Source organism: Bubalus bubalis, chromosome 1 (assembly GCF_019923935.1).
Source record: "Bubalus bubalis isolate 160015118507 breed Murrah chromosome 1, NDDB_SH_1, whole genome shotgun sequence".
Taxonomy (NCBI): Eukaryota; Metazoa; Chordata; class Mammalia; order Artiodactyla; family Bovidae; genus Bubalus; species Bubalus bubalis.
Window position 1 is genome coordinate 46,711,086 of NC_059157.1, and position 9,308 is coordinate 46,720,393.

Sequence of the window (9,308 nt, forward strand, 5' to 3'; positions counted from 1 at the left end):
ACCTGGATTGGGAAGATTCCCTAGAGGAGGAAATGGCAACCACTCCCATATTTTTGCCTGGAAAATTCCACGGACAGAGGAGCCTGGTGGGCTACAGTCCACGAGGTCAGAAAGAGTTGGACGTGACTGAGCATGCACACACGATAAGATCTTAGATGTATATTAATAAAATGAACAAAGGCCATGAGCTGGAGAAGGTTGCAGATGGATCAGACAGCATCTGCAGAGGTCTTGGAGGGGCCAGGCTTCCAGGGTGAGGTGAGAGCACTGAGAAAAATAAACTAGGGGGTCAGTCATTCAAGGGGAGGCCTGCTCAGCACGGGGGAGTTTCTCAGCTGGAGGTAATTGGGGCTAAATGGATTCAAAGGGAGCAGGTGTACAAGTGTGCACCTGTGTAAGCAGGAACACACTCAGAGGTCACCATGAACCGGGCTCGTGGAGGTTGAAGGAAGGAGTGTGAGGGATGGAACCTGTCAGATTGGGAGACTGACAGGATATTTGAGGGGCAGCTAGAAAGGCAAGGGTCAAGAATAGCGAAAACATTCTAGACTGGCTTCCCCTTGTTTTGGTCATACTCCCGGGTGATGTTTCCTCAGCTCCTAATTCATCACGCTTATATTACAACTCAGCGTGTTGGTGTTTTTTCCTCTGGTTGTTTTATCTTCATAAATGTTAATAGCAAGTGTATAATCTTCTGTAGAGCCCAGGTGATGTCTTTTACTGCTCAGAATAGTCTCCCCATTCAGAGAACTTTAACCAAAGGAAGGAAGATGATAGTCCTGAAGCCTGCTCGAGAAGCACCCCCAAAATGACCTGGCCACCCGAGGGATGTCGAAAGGTGGATGTTGTGACACCATGGGTCAGCACTTCCCGTGGTAAGAAAGTCAACATACAAGCACCATCTCAAAGTCTAGCCCTCTGGGAGGAGCATCGCCCCCTGTGTTGCTTGGGCTCTGTTGATGGACATTGGTGAGAATGTCCCCATTATCATCAGACAGGACTGAAGAGAGATTTAGTAAAAAAGGCAAAGCACATAGGCACTAGATTATAAGTAATAGCTCTGCAGCCCCCTGCTGGCTCAGGGTCAAGTTTGCCTTGGCAAAACAGATCTATGCCCTTGATCTGAACTTCGTTGACCATCCTTTTATAAAGGAAGAGGAGGACAGCCAGCTGAGAGGGTGTAGGAGGCAGAGGGGATTCCAACAGAGAACATGTTCAGAAGGTAAATGATTATTTTTACTGGAGAAGGTATTTAGTAAGTAGCCAGCTTCCTCAAAAGCTGCTATGAGGAAGATTCTGTACTTCAGAATGTATCAAATCTAGATAGAATGTTTTCCTATTAGATTGTATCTATTTTTTCAGATTGCCCATATTTTTTTGAAAGTCTCCAAAAGAAATTCATTAACTTTATAATGCTTGAAGTTATTTTCTTTGAAAGTGAAAACTGCTCAATTGTGTCCAACTCTTTAGGACCCCATGGACTGTAGCCTGCCAGCTCCTCTGTCCGTGGGATGCTCCAGGCCAGAATACTGAGATGGGTAGACATTCCCTTCTCCAGGGGATCTTCCCAACCCACGGATCAACCCAGGTCTCCTGCGTTGCAGGCAGATTCTTTACCACCCAAGCCACTAGGGAAGCCCAAGAATACTAGACTGGGTAGACTATCCCTTCTCCAGGGGATCTTCCTGACCAGGGGATTGAACCAGGGCCTCCTGAATTGCAGGCAGATTCTTTACCAGCTGAGCTACCAAATACTGGAGTGGGTTGCCGTGCCCTCCTCCAGGGAAACTTCCCAACCCAAGGATCCAACCCAGGTCTCCCGCATTGCAGTTAGATTCTTTACCGTCTGAGCCTTATAAAATCGTAGCATATTATTAGCTTCTACAGGTAAACCTCCTTCCTTGTGCTGCTGTGCTGTGCTGTCTTTTTAGTCGTGTCCAACTCTTTGCGACCCTAGGGACCATAGCCCATCAGGCTCCACTGTCCATGGGATTCTCCAGGCAAGAATACTGGAGTAGGTTGCCTTGCTCTCCTCCAGGGGATCTTCCCAACTCAGGGATCAAACTCTGCTGTCTCTTGTGTCTCCTGCATTGGCAGGTGGGTTCTTTACCACTAGCGCAACCTGGGAAGCCCAACCTCTTTCCTTACAAAACTGTAAACCAGGGGTTGGTTTGCAAACCCTAAGCAGTGGGCCAAATCTGTTCTGCTGTCTGTGTAAATAAGGCTTTATTACAAGAATACAGCTAGGTGACTTTTTCACACATTTTCAAGGGGCTGCTTTCATGCTATAACTGCAGAGTTTAGTTCTCAACAATTTTACAGGCCACAAAGCCTAGAATATTAAGTATCTAACCTTTAACAGAATGTTTGCTGACCGCTGTTACAGATAAAAAGACACATAAGAAACATGCCAACAAAATACAACCTGTGGAACTTTTCTGAATCCTGATTTGAACAAACCAAAGATAAGAAAACATTTTTAAGACAGGAAAATGGACATGGGCAGATAGATTATAATAAAGAAATATTGTTAATTTCATCAAATTGGCCATATTTAAAAAATAAATACAGTGGCAACAATAGCAACTATTTATGCTGCCAGAAGGAAAATAATTTTCCTCACATGCAATTAAGATTACAGGATAATTGGGAGCCATTAGGTGGTTCCTCCCACATTACATCAGCTTGAACTTTCAGCCTAGGTTTACTGAGGTCTTAGGAGAACATGCAGGAATTTGGAGTTAGCTATAAAGTTCATTCCGGAGAAGGCAATAGCACCCCACTCCAGTACTCTTGCCTGGAAAATCCCATGGATGGAGGAGCCTGGTAGGCTGCAGTCCATGGGGTCGCTAAGAGTCAGATACAACTGAGCGACTTCACTTTCACTTTTCACTTTCATGCATTGGAGAAGGAAATGGCAACCCACTCCAGTGTTCTTGCCTGGAGAGTCCCAGGGACGGGGGAGCCCGGTGGGCTGCCGTCTATGGGGTCGCACAGAGTTGGACATGACTGACATGACTTAGTGGTAGTAGTATAAAGTTCATTCAGGTTTTTCCATAAGATGTTACCGAAAAACCCAGACTTTTTGGATTGGCCAATATCTTGGGAATTCAGTTTCTGACTTGAATAAAGAAGTCCACAACTGACCTTAAAATCAAATATGTAATCACTAAAAAAAAAATCCCCATGTTAACTAAACACTCATCTATAATATTATTGCAGATGCAACAAGTCTTTTTAGCGATAAAGAATTGTTACATACAACGCTATTATTAAATGATTCCTACAAAGGGTGAACTTTTGGGATGATTGCTGCTGCTGCTGCTCCTGCTAAATCGCTTTAGTCGTGTCCGACTCTGTGCGACCCCATAGACAGCAGCCCACCAGGCTCCCCTGTCCCTGGGATTCTCTAGGCAAGAACACTGGAGTGGGATGTCAGTTCCTTCTCCAATGCATGAAAGTGAAAAGTGAAAGTGAAGGCGTTCAGTCGTGTCCGACTCGGTGCGACCCCGTAGACCGCATTAGTTACTTACAAATCCTTTCGCTTGTTTTTCTTTACCCCTCTCCACCAAAATGTCCAGCATGTAAATGAGAGGGCCCTTGGGACCCAAAATTACAGTTCACCTCCATCAGTAATATTCCTGATTGACCTTGGAGAGTAGCCAGGAGGGGCTCTCCTCTGGTTACAAAATGATTCTGTGATTAAGAAATGACAAGTCCCTGGATGCAGCAGAGCAGAGCAGTTGGCCTGATGGTGAAGAAGACCAGCCACTGGCTACAGCGAGGACCAGGCACCCTCCTCCTTTCCCCAGCTCATCCCCACTCACCTGGATCTCTGAGGCACATCCTCATGCCAGGGCCAAAGGATCTTTCTGGAAATAGATCTCATTCCGTTTCTCCACAGCTTAAATACTTCAGTGGCTCCCTATTGCCCTCCGGTTCAAACTCCTCCGTCTGCGGGGTCCTCCATCTACCTCTGTCACCTGCCACTCCTCACCTCGTCACCCCACTGGATTTGCAAGTCCCTAACCCCTGCATGCACCTCCCCTCCTGTCCTTTGCCCTCTGCTTGGAACACACTGTACTTCCTCCACGTAGCCTACTCCTATCCTCCTTCCTTTTTTAAAAAAAAGAAAAAACTACGAGTTATACAGACAGAGATTGCATGAAGCCCATATGAAGAATTTAGGGAAAAATTATTCAAGACAAGTATCCTGGATTCCCCCATCCCAGAATCCTCTTCTGTGCCTCTCCAGAAACATAGCCCCAACTTGCCCCCACTTTCCCTGCTTTTCTTTCTTTCTTTTTTTTTTTTTTTGTTTTTGATATTTATTTATTTTATCACCGCAGATCTTAGTTACAGGGATCAGGCTTAGTTACTTTGAGGCATGTGGGATCTTGGTTACCGGACCAGGGATCAAACCCAGGTGCCCAGCACTGCAAGACAGATTCTTAATCACTGGACCACTAGGGAAGTCCCTCCTTGTATTTCTTTATGGTCTTACCATCTATGCATATATTCCCTAAGCAGTATCTTATTTCTGCCTCCTTTTAAAATGTTGCATTCGTGACTTGATTTCCACCCCCCAACATTGTGTTCGTGATCCAAGTTATTGAGTGTAGCCATAAATCCACTTCCTTTCCTTGCTGATACTATTCCATTGGACCACAAGTCTTCTGTTCTGCTGATGGACATGGACTGTTTCCTTTGTGGGTGCCGAGTACCAGTGATACTGCTGGGCACATTTTTGTACACACAGACCAGAGCATCCATGTGCATGGGCAAAGATTTCCTCTAACTGCCATCCCCAGGAGTGGAGCGCTACCGCCCAGGCCATGCAAATACTTCAGCTTCCTACATACCGCCAGTGGTTTTCCCAAGCTGTGGTACCAGTATGCACCTGCATTAGCAGCATGTGTGGTTTTGCTAATTCCTCTTCTCTGCTCCTGTGTCAGTTTTGACCACTGCACTGCAGAAAAGGAAAGGAAAGTGAAGTCGCTCCGTCATGTCCGACTCTTTGCTACCCCATGGACTGTAGCCTACAAGGCTCCTCCGTCCATGGGATTTTCCAGGCAAAGGTCCTGGAGTGGGTTGCCATTTCCTTCTCCAGGGGGGTCTTCCAACCCAGGGAATGAACTCGGGCCTCCCACATTGCAGGCAAATGCTTTACAGTCTGAGCCACCAGGGAAGCACTGCAGAAAGCTTTGCCCTCATCCTGAAAGTCTGGATTAGATGCCTTTGTGCTCCTTTAGCACCTGTGCTCACCTCATGGCCACAGGAATCCGACCCTAGGGCATATGCATGACAGATGTGAAAAGATGCAGCTCAGATCCCTAGCTGCTGGCCCCCGGGAGCCCCTCCTCCACTCGTGCTAAGACCACACGTCCCTCAGACTGCTCCCAGCCAAGGACTGAGCACAGTGGGGTACCATTCCAGGCTCAGTTCTATTACCCCCAGGACTCCTCTGATGGATGACGCGGGCTCGAGGACTTCTCGGTGAGCTGGAACGTCCTTTCTTGGAGTTGCACGGCAGCACAACGCTCTCTGTCCCCACCTCCTCTCCCCCGCCTTGCACAGATGTCCTGTAATGCAATCTGAAAGCTCTCCCACCTTCTCTGGTTCCCTCCTTCATAGGTCTGTCCTTGATAGGCATTTCCTCCAAGAAATCTCTTACGTGAACATGTTTCTACTGTCATCTGAGGGCAGAAGAAAATTGCTCGGCCCAACCTGGATACCTCTTTTATTTCCATGGGTGTAGTCTGAAACTATACTTCCTTAATTAAAAGGTGTGGCCAGTGTGCAGCAGTGAATGAAGGAGCTAAGATTCTCTTTCTTTTCAGGAGGAGAAAGCAAAGTCTCCTCCTAGGTCATTGGCTCGGGAATGCTCTGACCTCTCATTCCACAGTTCAAAATCCTCTGAGCACAACCCCACCTATCAGACTTGTAAGAATCCTAGAAAGGGGAAGGGGCCAGTCATCAGTGGCCTCTCAGCTGGCTCCTGTGATCCCCACCTACTGGTGTTATACTTTAGATAATTCCCTGTCCTTGAGTGTGAGCCAGATTTAAAGACTAGCTTCTAGAGTAGTGAATACAGCAGAAATGACAGAACATGACTTTGGAGATTAGGTTATAGAAAGACTGAGGCCTCCATTATAGTCTCAGAGATGGAGTAGAAAAGACGCTAGGTTCTGTATCAGAAGACTTAAGTGTAGTTTTTCTCTGTATGACATGGCCAATACTGATAATACCTCTTTTCATCTTAAGTTCTTTATCTGTTAAAAGGAAAAATAATACCTAACTAGCTCCTATGATTGTTTTATACAGGAAGTTATATAAGAGAAAACTTTCATTGAATGTTGCTCTATATACTTTTTTTGGACCAACACAAGGATCACAGCAATCTGATGAGTGGATACTGTCATCATCCCCATTTTATAGATGAGTAAACTGAGGCACAGAGATATTAAAGAATTTGCCTAAAGTAATATCTGGAGAAAGGAAAGACTACCCACTCCAGTATTCTGGCCTGGAGAATTCCATGGACTGTATAGTCCATGTGGTTGCAGAGTCAGGCACGGCTGAGTGATTTTCACTTTTCAAAATAATATAACCAGTGGGCTTGCCTGTTGGCTCAGCAGTAAAGAATCTGCCTGCAATCCAGGAGCTGCAGGAGATGTGGGTTTGATCCCTGAAGAAAGATCCCCTGGAGGAGGGCATGGCAACTTACTCCAGCATTCTTGCCTGGAGAATCCCATGGACAAAAGAGACTGGTAGGCTATAGTCCATAGGGTCACAAAGAGTTGGACATGACTGAAGCAACTTAGCACGCGTGCATGATATAGCCAACAGTGCTAGAGCCAGGATGTGCCCGTAAGTAATTTGGCTCCAGAGTCCACATCATGAACACAACCCTATTATCTATGGGTGAAAGCACTTTATCTAAAATATTATAGGAATATAAATCATGCACTGACATATTGGTATAAAGATAAACACAACAACCATTGGAGCAGAATAGAGTCCATAAACAGACCCACACACATATGGTTAACTGATTTTCAACACGCTTGCAAAGGCAATCCAGTGGAGAAAGGATCATCTTTTCAACAGATGATTCTGGAGAAACTTAATGTTTTTATTTGAAAAAATGAACCTCAATCAGTACCTCACACCATAGGCAAAAATTAACTAAAAAAATTTATCATAAATCTATTTAGGTAAAACTTAAAGCTATAAAACTTTCAGAAGAAGAAAATCTTTGTGACCTTGAGTTAAAGATTTCTCAGTTGCGATACCAAAAGCACAACTCATAAAAGAGAATAGTAATAAACTGGACTTTATCAATATTTAAACCTCCTACAACTTGAAAAGACATAGTTAAAAAGCAAGCCAGGGACCATGAGAAAATATTTCCAAGTCATGTGTATGATAAAAAATTGTGTCCAGAATCTACAGAGAAACTTGAAACACAACAGTAAGAAAACAACACAGTTTTAAAAATGGACAAAAGATATGAACAAACGCTTTGTCAAAGAAGATGATGAATGAGCTCGTGAAAAGATGTTCTTCATTAGTCATTAGGAAAATGCTAATTGAAACCACAGTCAGCTACCACTGCTACAATGGCCTGAGTTTGTTTTTTAAAGCAACTATTGGTGAGGAGAAGGAGCAACCACAATTCTCCTGCATTGCTGATGGGAATGAAAATGGTGCAATCATTTTGGTAATTCCTTAAAATGTTACATATAGACCTAGCCTAAGGCCCAGGCATTCTACTATTGGGTGTAAATACCCAGTGTAAATACCTAAGATGAATGAAAACATATGTCCACATGAAAAGACCTGTATAAATAAATGTTCATAGCAGCTTAACTTGTAATAGCCAAATACTTGAAACAACTAAACAACTCAAATGACCATCAATAGACAAATAAATTGTGGTATGCTCATGCAATGGAATACTACTCAGCAATAAAAAGAATAAGAGCGAGCTATTGATCTGTTCAAAAACATGGGTGACTCTCATTATGTGGAGTGAAAGAAACCAGACAAAAAGAGTACATACTGAATGGTTCTGTTTATATAAAATTGTAGGAAATTCAAACCATAGTGACAGAAAACAAATCAGCAGTTGCTTGAAGGCTTGAAGTAGAAGTGAACGAAAGAGTCTATGAAGGGGCATAAGGAAACTTTTGGGAGGAGATAGATATATTTGTTATCTTGATTAGGGCAGTGGTTTCATGGATGTATACATATGTCAAAACTTAACAAATATGTGCAGTTTTGCATATCAATTATAACTCAAAAAAGCTGTAAAGCATAAATCACTCACAACATTATTATAGCCTAAGAAGTAATTGTAAGTCATTGCCTGACTTACCTTTCCCTCATCTTCTGCTTCCTCTTCCCCAAATTCCTGGATAAGGAGTCAAGACCATATTCACCTCTGGTATTCATATCAATTAAGGAAGGAAAAAGTCCATGTGGAAAGAATTTTGTTAAGTTCACAGGAGATACAAAGTTGGATAAGAAATAGTTCATGTCTTCAAGAAGTTATAATCCAGTGCTCACTTCAGCAGCACGTATACTAAAACTGGAATGATACAGAGAAGATTAGCATGGCCCCTGTGCAAGGATGACACGCAAATTCGTGAAGCGTTCCATATTTTTAGAAAAACACCGATACAGTATACTAACGCATATATATGGAATTTAGAAAGATGGTAACGATAACCCTGTACGCGAGACAGCAAAAGAGACACAGATGTAAAGAACAGTCTTTTGGACTCTGTGGGAGAGGGAGGGGGTGGATGATTTGGGAGAATGGCATTGAAACATGTATAATATCATATAAGAAACGAATCGCCAGTCCAGGTTTGATGCAGGATACAGGATGCTTGGAGCTGGTGCACTGGGATGACCCAGAGGGATGGTATGGGGAGGGAGGTGGGAGGGGGGTTCAGGATTAGGAACACGTGTACACCCATGGCAGATTCATGTTGATGTATGGCAAAACCAATACAATATTGTAAAGTAGTTAGCCTCTAATTAAAATAAATAAATTTAAATTTTAAAAAAAGAAGTTATAATCCAGATAGAAAGGATATAAGTATGTTTAAAGTTAAATTATCTAATAAAGTATAAATATCAATTCTAAAAAATAGAAAACATTTAAAAAGAGAATGATTAAATGCCTAGTGAAGCATACAGGCAAACGATTTCCAAAGAATTACTTTGAGCTGGGATGGTTCAGGAATGTTTCGTGTAGGATGTGGGATCTGAGCTGGAATGTGAAGAATGGGTAACAT

General features: G+C 43.4%; 1 protein-coding gene and 1 non-coding gene across 2 annotated transcripts in view; one reads left to right on the forward strand and one right to left on the reverse strand.

The window, feature by feature from the left end:
- SLC5A3 (solute carrier family 5 member 3) overlaps positions 1-3,848 on the reverse strand; it is a 46,771-nt gene extending 42,923 nt beyond the window's left edge. The window contains exon 1 of the mRNA XM_006048220.3: positions 3,828-3,848. The gene's annotated coding sequence lies outside the window, so the exon portion shown is untranslated. The remainder of the gene's footprint in view (positions 1-3,827) is intronic.
- A 4,715-nt stretch (positions 3,849-8,563) lies between these two features.
- Positions 8,564-8,670, forward strand: LOC112587526. Its single transcript, XR_003112053.1, has one exon. It is a non-coding gene; the product is annotated as a U6 spliceosomal RNA (small nuclear RNA).
- Positions 8,671-9,308: the final 638 nt, after the last annotated feature.